The sequence below is a fragment of the Limulus polyphemus genome, unplaced genomic scaffold (genome assembly GCF_000517525.1).
Source record: "Limulus polyphemus unplaced genomic scaffold, Limulus_polyphemus-2.1.2 Scaffold164, whole genome shotgun sequence".
NCBI lineage: Eukaryota > Metazoa > Arthropoda > Merostomata > Xiphosura > Limulidae > Limulus > Limulus polyphemus.
Genome location: NW_013665774.1, coordinates 758,496 through 771,209, shown reverse-complemented (window position 1 = coordinate 771,209; position 12,714 = coordinate 758,496). Strand labels below are relative to the sequence as shown.

Sequence of the window (12,714 nt, the reverse complement as noted above, 5' to 3'; positions counted from 1 at the left end):
TCGAAAGTGCTCGAGTTTTGGGTCTTTTTTTAATCACTGTTTGTTTGTTTGGTTATGTATTTCGCGCAAAGCTACACGAGGGCTATCTGCGCTAGCCGTCCCTAATTTTGCAGTGTAAGACTAGAGGGAAGGTAGCTAGTCATCACCACCCACCGCCAACTCTTGGGTTACTCTTTTACCAACGAATAGTGGGATTGACCGTCACTTTATAACGCCCCCACGGCTGAAAGGGGCGAACATGTTTGGTGTGAGGGGGATTCGAACCCGCGACCCTCAGATTGCGAGTCGAGTGCCCTAACCACCTGGCCATGCCGAGTATTGAAACACGGGTTTTAGCGGTGTGAGCCCTCAGACTTACCGCTGATTCATGTGTGACTTCATGCTTAATTAGAAATCCACTATAAACGTTAACTCTTACCTAAACTGATGTGTGGGTGCGTTCGATAACACAACTTTACAGTTTTAACACTAGCAAAAGCTGCGTATCATCTAAAGGTTGTTGTTTTTAGTGCAGAATTCTGTACAGATGGGGATAAACGTGATTTTTATCTAGTTACTCGTTCTCGTTAGGAGGAGGAGCTTGCAGAGCACGTGACGAGCGTGAAGAATGAAAATATTCTGTTACTTGACGGATTTTAACGTTTGTTTAGTTTCAAACTAATCGTACATTCATTTAAGAAATGAATGAGAAGCTCAATCTATCCTTCGATTTCTCACTTGTCACTGAGTTATACCGGTTTCGGGGAATTCCACCCCTCATCACTAACCCTAGAAAAGGGCAAATTGAAAGAATTAGAACTAAGCTTCCTATAGCGTGTATATTATTTTAAAATAACATTCATTTTCTTCAGAACGGCGTTCATGTTTTCTGTTTAGATAACATTTTTTATTTATATTCATGTTTTTATATATATTGACGTTTTCTGTTTATATTCATGCTTTTTATTCATATTAACGTTTTTTGTTTATATTCACGTTTTTTATATATTAATGTTTTCTGTTTATATTAATATTTACTGTGTATATTCATGTTTGTTGTTTATATTAATCTTTTCTATTTATATTAATATTTTCTGTGTATATTCACGTTTGTTGTTTATATTAATGTTCTCTATTTATATTAATATTTACTGTGTATATTCACGTTTGTTGTTTATATTAATGTTTTCTATTTATATTAATATTTACTGTGTATATACATGTTTGTTGTTTATATTCATATTTTCTATGTATATTCATGTTTGTTATTGATATTAATGTTTTATGTTTATAATGTTGGTGATTACGTACCTTCTGGTATTATCTAAACACGAAACTGATGTGTATATCCACAAGGTAAATTGATAACGCCTTCTAAAAAATTCAAAACACCGTCTTTCAAAGTACATTTTGAATTGAGCTTTTGATAAACATAAAACAAAAGCAGAATGAGAAGGCAAAATAAAATGTGTTTTGTAGAAAAACACATGTAACAAATGAAAATCAATATCGCAAAATGTATTACAGAACTACAATTTGAGTTACGAACTTGAAACTACTGGCTGTGTAAAGAGGTGTGTTTTTCTTCTGATATACAGATGTCTCGATGATATTATAAGTTAAATTTTGTGCATTAATTTTATGTAGCCTAATCAGAAATCTTGCTCGCACCATGACTTTTTGAAAGCATCTCATGTACATTTTAAAACAAAGTAAAGGAACCGATTATAAACTAATGGTCGCCAGCTGTTGCCTATGTTATAGAATATGTTATAGTAAAATGCAGCATTCCTTCAAGGTTAGAATAAAACGTCGTTTGCTCTTTACTTTGCATCATTATTTTTAACCGATTATAAACTAATGGTCGCCAGCTGTTACCTATGTTATAGAATATGTTATAGTAAAATGCAGCATTCCTTTAAGGTTAGAATAAAACGTCGTTTGCTCTTTACTTTGCATCATTATTTTTAACGTTAGATGATGCCAGCAAGGTTATGATTCCATCAAGACAAAGCACCCAGTCACGCGTCCAAGTCAACATGTCAGTTGTTCCGCATGATGAAAATACAGACACCAATTAATGCTTTACCCTTCACACACATTTGCTGTGAACTTCTGGACATTTGGGTTCAAACAAGTACATGAAAATCGTTATCTGTTTAGAGTTAATAACGGACTTTGGAAAGCATTCAAATATCCAAAAAGGACAACAATTACCTCAGTACAATGGGCAAAAGCCTGCATAACGTATTCTATCAGAGATTATCTCTGATGGCAGAGGAAGGGTCTTCAAAACCTTGGTAGTCATCTTCGTATCGTTACCATAGATCGTGGACGTTCCTAAAGTATGTTCATCTAATTAGTTATACGGCTGCAAAACTTTACTAACAGAAAAAAAAAATGTTTGTCAAAATAAACTAGACTAGATACTTTTTAACCAATGAATCTTAAGGTGTTATTTTTTAATGATACATGCAGTAGAATAGTAGGGTTTTTTTTGTATGTTGGTGTGGATAAAACCCATTCTCGATAAATAGGTATATTGATATTCTTTCCAACTGTTTTCCAGTTTAAAGTTTCTATTGTGATGTTACTGAAAGGTATACACCAGTGTTTTACTTCCGTATATCATATATCTCGAGATTTTTTTTTTCCTGGGATAAACAAAGTGACCAGTGGTAAAGCCCGCATTTTTAGCGAGCGGCATTCTGGTTGTTTGCTCTGAACATCTTTAGTTCACGCCCACTTTTGTTTGAGTGACAGTCTTTCCTTTCGAGGAGAGAGACGCTGTTGCTTAGTAACGATGAGTCAGGGGTATGTGATAAATGATTAGATATATAGATAGATACATTTTAGTTTTAATTTCCTTATTGGATTTTTATACTGTCTTACTAAGTTCGTTTTTTATCGCTTAATAGCACCACAATACTTGAACGTGATATTTTATATTTTTTCGCTAGAGGGAAAACCGATCAATATTGTGATCGATTTGTTATCCGGTGAACGAGAAAATCGAACACTTCATAGACTTTTAATGAAAATGTCTTTTAGAACCTCCAGCTTTTCTAAGCAACCTTAAATTCATGAAACGTACAAATGAAGTTAAATAACAGCCGGTAAAACAAAAACCGTATTTATGTTTCTGTGTAACTTTATTGATGTGGACTGCACATTTCTTGAGCTTCACTATATATAAATAATTCGATGTTTACTCGAATAAACAGATACCTACACAGTGAGATAGAAAGGTAGAGGAATAGACAAATAGACAGATATGTTGACACACACTTAAACTGAATGATAGACAGAAAGCGATAGATGTTTAAATGGTATTACAGAAACACGTATAATTACTTTGTATTTACATTCGTATTGTTACCTCTGAAAACAAACAAACAAACTGTCTTTACATAAATACCAGTAACGTCACCACTATTAAATAATACATTTTATTAATTAATTATTGTAGTCGATATCAAACGATAATGTTGCTTACTATTTAAACTGTACTTTTCAGAGAAACTGTTGACTTGAGCTTATAGTAGAAAACATGATATAAAATTATTTATAGAAAGGTTTTGTTAAAATACAGTTAAATAATAAGAGCCAGTGCTATTTCCATTGCCGTTTGAAAGTTATATATTAATGTCGTTACCTAATTCTTTGGGCCCGGCATGGCCAGGTGGTTAGGGCTTGACTCGCAATCTGAGGGCCGCAGGTTCGAATTCCCGTCCCACCAAACATGCTCACCCTTTCAGCCGTGGGGCGTTATAATGTGATAGTCAATTTCACTATTCGTTGGTAAAAGAGTAACCCAAGAGTTGGCGGTAGGTGGTGATGACTAGCTGCCTTCCCTCCAGTCTTTCACTGCTAAATTAGGGACGGCTAGCACAGATAGCCCTCGTGTAGCTTTGTGCGAAATTCAAACCAATGTAATCCTTTTGTATGTAATTGTAAATGCCTATAAAAAGTCACAATTTCCCGTCACTTCCCCAATGGATCATATTATTCCAATGGATCTTCACCGCGACACAACTTGGTTTACTTAAGGCAAAGATTTTTTTGAACACCGGCTACTTAACTTTATATTAAGGTTAGAATTCCATTAAACCTTCGCCACGACTTGACCTTTGCTTTAAGGCTCGCTTTCTGCCGAACCATCCCCACACTTGACATTTTACTTACTGCTCAGCTGAACCTCCGTTACGGCTTGACATTTGACTTAAGGCTACTATTCCGCTAACCTTTGCCACCTCTTGTCCTTTGACTTTATATATGTTTTACTGTGATTCTCCTGCATATTATTGATGTCTTCTAGGTATTCCACAAATCGACCGGAATCCTAATACCCAGCGACACAGAAGCGTGTAAATTTATCAAAACCATGCTTATAAGACAGTTATATCCGGGTTGTTCATATGAGTAAAATGATCTAGGTGGAATGAATAATTAAACTGGTAGAACTCTAATAACTCATCTTCATCGCAACTGGTGTATTCATGCAATATGTTGTAAACCGATAAGATTAAGCACGCACAACTAGCAAGGCTAACTGTTGTTCAAGCGGAATCTTAAACTTCCTTTTTTGTCGTACACCTTTGGCATTTGTCTATTGATTCACACTATGAGGCTAACATACCCGGTGGTTTTAAATTGCAGACCTTGTAAATGGTGTAATATTATATAAAAGTTCAAAGTGAATTTAATTATTTGAAACTATTTTATTAAGGGATAACTAAATGTTCTTTTTCAATCAAAACCGTCGGTGTTTATGGTTCGAGTGTCGTAAGACAATGTAAGTAAATTTTATCACAGCTTGGAATTCGATCAAATGATAAATTATGGTGTTGATACGCTTTATAGTTGCAGATCCATCAAGCTGTTAAAATATTATATACTACCTGGTGTACCCGTCCCCTGGGCGGAAGTTATGTAAATTCGTAATCAATGAAAGGTTATCTTAGTACATAAAAGGTTGCTTCTCCTATATGTAATTGTAGAATTGCAAAAACGCCTATAAAAATAGGAAAATACAAAATGTGAAACCGAAGGTTTGTATGTATCACCGCATGGACCCAACAAATCTTCATGCTTAATTTGGTGAATATCCATCCAAAGGAGGTGAGGTAGTGGTAAAAAATGCAAAAACGCCCATAAAAACCGCAAAACGTAAAATGCAAAACTGAAAATTTGTATGTACCTCCGCATGGACCTAATGAACCTCCAATCCAATTTTGGTGAAGATCCCTGCCAAGTTGTTACATGGACATACAAGGGACAACAGACGGTACTAATATATTTATATAGATTAACTAACATCCATTGTTTACTGAAAACAGTATTCTTTGGGAAAGAAAAAAAAAGACGTCAGTAAATTCCTTCTTCGTAAACAACTGTGTTTTTTTTGTTGTCAAACTAAGCTTTCGTGAATATTAGATTTGGGTAATGCGGTTCTTAAACCTATTACAATGAAACGTAACTAAACCATTTTGTAATTACGTTTCCATTAATAAATATTTGTTTTTGTTAATTATCTGTTGAACGTCTCATTCTCTAAGCCTGTCTGTACTGTCTTTACAGTCCCTCAGTGGCACAGCTGCATGTCTGCGGAATTACAATGCTAGAAACCGGGTTTCGATGTCCGCGGTGGGCAGAGCACAGATAGCCCATTGTGTAGCTTTGTGCTTAACTTCATATATATATAATATTAACATGATCTGATCAGTTCGTTTTCCAGTTGACTTACGTTACTTATATGCTTAAATGCTATCAGTATCAGTGGTCTTCAACAACTGGCCCTGGCCACGTTATTACGACCTCCCACCTAATAACAACATTTAGCCAAAACAATACCTTGAACCTAGCGTCGGTTATCTTTACAAGTTACCAGAGGCGTAGTGCTTGATTATTGTCCATGTCAGACTGTGGAACTAGGCGTACTGTTTGATTGTTGTCTATGTCAGACAGTGGAACCAGAGGAGTACTGTTTGCTTGTTGTCTATGTCAGACTATGGAACCAGAGGAATGCTGTTTGATTATTGTCTATCTCAGACAGTGGAACCAGAGGTGTACTGTTTGATTGTTGTCTATGTCAGACAGTGGAACCAGAGGAGTACCGTTTGATCGTTGTCTATGTCAGACTGTAGAACCAGAGGAGTACTATTTGATTGTTGTCTATGTCAAACAGTGTAGCCAGAAGCGTACTGCTTGATTGTTGTCTATGCCAGACAGTGGAATAAACTGTTCATGTATAGCAACAATCGTAACAACGTGAAATAAACGAGAAGCAGAGAAGAATTCGCGTTATTAGCCACATCATCCCAACATTATACGCGTAACGCAGAATTCCGCGGTTTGATGTTCAACTGATGTTAGCAAATTATGAGATTAAAAAAATAACCAACATCGTGATCGTACATAAAAACGTGTGAAATAGAAGAGTTGTTGATTCCCTAAAGAAGAAAATAGATATCAGTGTGTGGGTAAATACGTAAACATAATACTTTGTAACCATCATGCACATAGTTTCAAAGTTTCTCTCAGATACAGAAGTAGACCAACTCAACAATATTTTTTCAATACATTTGTATATATATATCTGGTCATCTGAGATAGTGAACATATATACAAAGTATATTGATCCAGTAGCATTTGCCAAAACGCATTTGTTAAAAGCGGTAGCCATCATTTACAGAGTTTCAGTTAAACCTTGCCAGTACTTCATCATCTACTTCGTAGATAATTCATTATTTCACCAGTGAAATTGGAAAAACTACAGTAATGTTTATAACAAATAAATAGTTTCAATTAGAAATAAATGTTAATGGTTGGTATGGTACCATTTCGGTAGGAAACTTTGGTGTCCGAATCTGTCCATTGGGTAAGTTTAAAAAAAAAGCTTGCATGGCCAGGTGGTTAGGGTACTCAACTCGCAATCTGCGGGTCGCGGGTTCGAATCCCCGTCACACCAAACATACTCGCCCTTTTAGCCGTGGGGGCGTTATAGTGTGACGGTCAATCCCACTATTCGTTGGTAAAAGAGTAGTCCAAGAGTTGGCGGTGGGTGGTGATGACTAGCTGCCTTCCCTCTAGTCTTACACTGCTAAATTAGGGACGGCTAGCGCAGATAGCTCTCGTGTAGCTTTGCGCGAAAATTCAAAACAAATTGTTCAAGTAATCAGTAGAGAGAATCACATTTATTGCCAATTTTAATGACACTTGTAGTTTATGAAGGTTTGTTTGTCTGTTTTGTTGAATTTCATTCAAAGCTACCCGAAGGCTATCTGCACTAGCCGCCCCAAATTCTGAAGTGTTAGACTAGAGGGAAGGCAGCTATTGAATACCATCCTCCGCCAACTCTTGGGCAACTCTTTTTGCCAACGAAAAGTGAGATTGACAGTCACATTATAAAGCTCGGACGGCTGAGAGAGTAAGTATGTTCGGTGAAGAGATTCGAACCCACGACCTACAGATTGCAAGTCGATTGTCCTAACCACCAGACCATTGCCTTCATGAAGGAATAGGCATGTAAGTGTTTTGTGCTTTCAATTTAAACTGCACTTTATGCGATGCATATCTTAAACAGCCAAGATACTCTAAGATTCGTCCATAGCCATCCTTATATTAGAGCTCTTATCGTAGAGAGGGCAACAACCAGCGACACCCACCGCCTACATAGCAAATTTTACCAGACAGTGAGATCAACCATTTTTTTATATTGTACCCACAGCTGAAGGTGTGTTCAGTGGAGTATGACGACTCGAACTTTAGAACTTTATATTCGCAGTCCGTCGCACTAACCATTGGGCCACGCTCAGTCCTATGGTAATCTTGATAACACTGCAACAGAATCACTAATCTATAGTTTTTACGTCTATTGTAGAGAAAGAAAGAAAGACAGTTGTGTTCAGTGACAACGGCTAAGGCATAGGTATGGCCTGGTGGGTAGCGTTTCGAGCTGCAGATTAGAAATTCCAAGGCTCGAGCTGTGATATACCTCTGAATACGCTCCGCACTTTTAGCTGTGAGAACACTATATTTGTAATACATCCCGCTATTCGGTTAAAAGCAGTTGTAAATGCTACTGATTGATTTCTCACTTTCTGATTAGCAGTACTGATTGTTTTGTTTTGTTTATGGCAAAGCTAAAGCGAATAATCGTCATCCCTAACTTCTTACTGTCGACCAGGAGAAAAGAAAACCAACCCATAATATCCACTGGACTATCTTAAGAAAAATAACACCGGGGGTTTACCGTCACATTCCAACGCCTCAGCGGCTAAAAGGGTGAAGATGTTCGGCGCCGGGTTTCAGTCCCGTGACTCGCAAATTGTGAGTCGAGTGCCTCAATCATCAGGATATGCTAGGTTACTAATAATACTAAATTAATGATAGTTTATCCTGAATCATGAAGTCTCTGTCTTGGCTGGTTAGCCCACATGTTGCTTAAGTTGCCATTCCAGTTGAAAATACCAGTACCAAAGATAACCGCAGCTTTCTTGCATGACAATCAGCCATGTTTATGAACTAATGCGTAGCTTTTTGTGTTTCCTAATAGCATTTGACATCTATTATACAAAAAAAAACTGAATGTATAAATATTTTATGGTCACTGGTATTCCATGAAAACGTATACAACAGTTTCAATGATCATTAAAAAGTTTTTCCAATGAAAAAAGCATATTTAAAAAATCATGGAGTTTACCAGATTAAAATGGCAATTTTGGTTCAAAATACCAATGGATTTAACACAAGATATAAAGAAATTACCGCAGAAACTGCATGGGAACAGAGTGGAATACACATACAGATTCGTGATACACGTTTGGAAGGCAAACAGATACAACGTATCAAACAATCAATACGCACAATGGAGTTTTCAGTATTAATAAGCAAAGTACGACATATTAGACATCAAACTCTTAGAAGTCGGCACATTTCTAAGTTGGAGAGATAGAGCTGACAGTCCTGACTTTGAGTGTGTTTTATTGACGCTATGCACTGGCAGCTGGCGGATATAGCGTTCCACCGCCGTGTCGCTAATATTGTCAGTTTCTCCCTTAAGGTTTGAACGCTGCAGTTCAGGCTTTAGCTCTTAATAAATATATTGGAACAGTTGCTTAAATGTACCCATGAGGCGTATCGTAGACTGTTTAATGTTATGATTTTACTCTAGGACAAAGAAATGTAACGTTTTCATAATTCGAAGGAAATGTTTAATGAGTGGTCGTAAGTTGCTAGAGATGAGGAATGGTGTCAAATAATTAGAAGGAAATGTTTAATGAGTGGACGTAAGTTGCTAGAGATGAGGAATGGTGTTAAATAATTAGAAGGAAATGTTTAATGAGTGGACGTAAGTTGCTAGAGATGAGGAATGGTGTTAAATAATTATCAAAAAAAAAGATAGTTTTTGTGTCTTGTAAGTAAAGATATGGGCAGGTCCGAGTCCCCGTCGCCGAACATGCGCGCCCCTTTTAGCCGTGGGAGCATTATAGTCTGATGGTCAATTCCACTATTCGTTGGTAAAACATTACCCAAAAAGTTGTCGGTGGGTGGTGTTAATTAGCTGCCTTTCCCTAGTCTTTCACTGATAAAATAGGAAGAACTCCCTGGAAAGGAGATGGGCGTTACCAGTTAAAAGCTGTTCGAGAATAACTGATGATATATTATCATCTAAGGTCGTAAGCGATTTCAGGACTAAAAATAAAACATATTTTTCATTCTTTCTGTAAGAGTTAGTTTCATTAATTGGTTATATGTATATATACACAAAAAGAGTTTGTTTCATTAATTGGTTATATGTATACACAAAAAGAGTTTGTTTCATTAATTGGTTATATATGTATATATACTACAAAAAGAGTTAGTTTCACTAATTGGTTATATGTATATATACACAAAAAGAGTTAGTTTCATTAACTGGTTATATGTATATATTTATATATAAAAAGAGTTAGTTTCATTAATTGGCTATATGTATATATATTTACACAAAAAGAGTTAGTTTCATTAATTGGCTATATGTATATATATTTACACAAAAACTTAGTTTCACTAACTGGTTATATGTATATATATTTACACAAAAACTTAGTTTCACTAACTGGTTATATGTATATACATATATATATACACACAAAAAGAGTTAGTTTCATTAATTGGCTATATGTATATATATATATATATACACAAAAAGAGTTAGTTTCATTAATTGGTTATATGTACATATTCTCAATAGGGAATATTACACGTTGTAATGTTTTAGAAAGTTCAATAAAAAAGTTGCCTCATAACCTTAATTTGATAATTCTAATATGCTGTTCGTTTGAATAGCTGTTTTATTTGGTGTTGTTATATTAAGGATGGCAGAAAACAAACATATTAGGCTTGGCATAGCCTAGTGATTAGGGCGCCCGACTCGCAAGCTGCGGGTTGACGGTTCGAATCCCGTCCCTTTAACCGTGGTGGCGTTATAATGTTAAGTTTAATCTAAATATTCGTTAGTAAAAGTATAGCCCAAGAGCTGGCGATGGGTGTTGTTGACTAGCTAGCTTCTAAATCAGGGAAGGCTGGCACAGTCAGACCTCGAGTAGCTTTGCACGTCAAAAAGAAGAGCGTATTGATGCTCTATAAGGCCTGTTAGTTTGATAGCTTCATTAAATTTGGATGTTACTGAACAAATGCAGCAGTAAAATATCAGTCTACCTAAAATCCGAAAATAACTTCCCCACATCGGTAACCTGATGACCTATAACTGGAATATGGTAAACCTTTTATCAGTCTTTGTTATCTTTTTAACATATCGGCAATTCTAGTTCAGCAGTGGAAGCGTTTTGTAAGCATCTTAGAATATCTCTTTGAAAATAACAAAAACAAAACGTATTCACGATTCTATTCGATATCTATTTAAAAACTGCTTAAATCAATATAGAGTGTAACCTGGTCTCAAGATATCTAGTCTAACTTTTATTAATTGTGTTTTAAATTCATTAATTTTTTTCTTCTCCAAGTTTTACACATCATTTTTTTTACATGGAAAAAGTCTCTTTTTCTTACTGAAGGGCAACTTTACGAAATCTCTTAAATACAAATAAACATCTACAATCGTATATCACTTATCTCACCTCCTTTGATTATCTCAGTAAAGATCGTCTGTCATGTGGTGCTAAATTAATTGTGTTCTATAAGCCCTTACCACATTGTTGCTTCTTGCCACCTGTCTTGATGCCTCTTGTGCCAGAAGCGCGAGAATCTGCCTGCAAACAACTACAACTGTCGACCTTGCCGGATGGCACTCTGCCAAATTGTCAAATTGCAGAAGAGCCACGGCATGCAGAAAGTATGAAGCAGGTTGTCACTCACGTGACGTCCCGACTACGACAAATACTTACTCTCTAGTGGTGCATGCGTTCACAAAAGCTTGTCAGATGATAACCAAGACTGGTTCCAACCAGCTGACAGCCGGGATTTAAGCCTTGTTATCCATACACTGTAGACAAGCGCCCTCTATAGTTTATTTCCAAAATGACTCTATCGTCTGTCGATTATATAATGTGGTATTATATGCAATTAAATTAAAGCAACAGATAAGAAAAAGCTAATAAAATATTCTATCTAACACTAAAATATTACTGATTAATATATCAATAAACTAAACGAATTGACAAAAGAAAGTAAAAGAGAACGGTTCAAAGCGCTTTTGAAAAGTTGTCTGAAGATTTTGGGTCGTTTTTGTCAATTTTCTGATCACTTTGCTAAGATTCACGGTGCATTCATGCTTTAAAATAAATAGCATTTTAATTACTTCCACGCTTCTGATTAGGTCTTTATAAACAGTTGTTATAGATAGGTTACTGAAATTAACGGACATCTTTGATATAAACTTTTGCCTCGGTAATTTATGTTTGTTTTAACAGGAAAAACAGTTTAATACATTGTGTGTGAGTGTACGAATAATAAATAAATTAACCACTGAATGCTGGCTTATTTATCGTAAGGTTAGGCCTATCATTTTAGACTTTTCACTACGGTTGCAACCTTAGTGAATAATACCAAATTCTCACACCACTGATATTTCCAGGCAGGGGGAAACGTTGTACCACAAAAATAGGCTTTAACTTAATGAGCCTGTCTTTACTGCTTAAACTTCTATATCTTCAATTTTCTTACTTTTTATTTCCTTCGCTCTCTTTTCCTTGAGAGTTAGTTGAATGTATCGCGATTTAAATTTTTCTAAATGACAAACATTTCAGTCAGTCAGTCAGTAGGTTTTGCTCGTTAATTGGAAGTAAAAATCTCTTAGTACAAAGTATTACATCATCTTGAAAGACCCTATTTTAGTAAAGCTCAAAGCGAGATGTCTGTGAACTCAGTTTAAAACTTCTCCATATCACATTTAATGGCTTTAGAGGCAGACTTTATATATATATATATATATAAAGGATTTAGAAAATTTATGTCCTTAAGTATTAAGACTGACACATAAAGAAAAATAAATTTATTTTTCGCAAAGAAAGATGTTATGTCTAATGAAGCAGAACTTTAGTAATGAGTAAAACTGTGCTTAAATAATTTGTGTCAGAAACAAAATAATGACGTCCCCAATAACTGTTTCTCATTGCGCTAGGTTTTATGTTAGTCCTAGCAGTAACTTAACGAAAAGGTAAATCATTTTGAAAGTATTTCTTTTCTCTTTAAGAGCAATGTGTTACATGTTTCAAGTGTAATTGTGAAGAT

The 12,714-nt window shown here is 35.7% G+C and overlaps 1 protein-coding gene across 8 annotated transcripts in view; it reads right to left on the bottom strand.

The window, feature by feature from the left end:
- LOC106477294 (octopamine receptor Oamb-like) overlaps positions 1-11,394 on the bottom strand; it is a 104,864-nt gene extending 93,470 nt beyond the window's left edge. For 4 of the 8 annotated variants that reach the window (XR_002609793.1, XR_002609792.1, XM_022381453.1 and 1 more), the window contains exon 1: positions 11,103-11,394. The gene's annotated coding sequence lies outside the window, so the exon portion shown is untranslated. Of the gene's footprint in view, positions 1-2,196; positions 2,320-11,102 lie in introns of all 8 variants that reach the window. The other 4 variants (XM_022381450.1, XM_022381452.1, XM_013937885.2 and 1 more) reach the window with 4 other exon arrangements.
- Between the last annotated feature and the right edge of the window lie 1,320 nt (positions 11,395-12,714).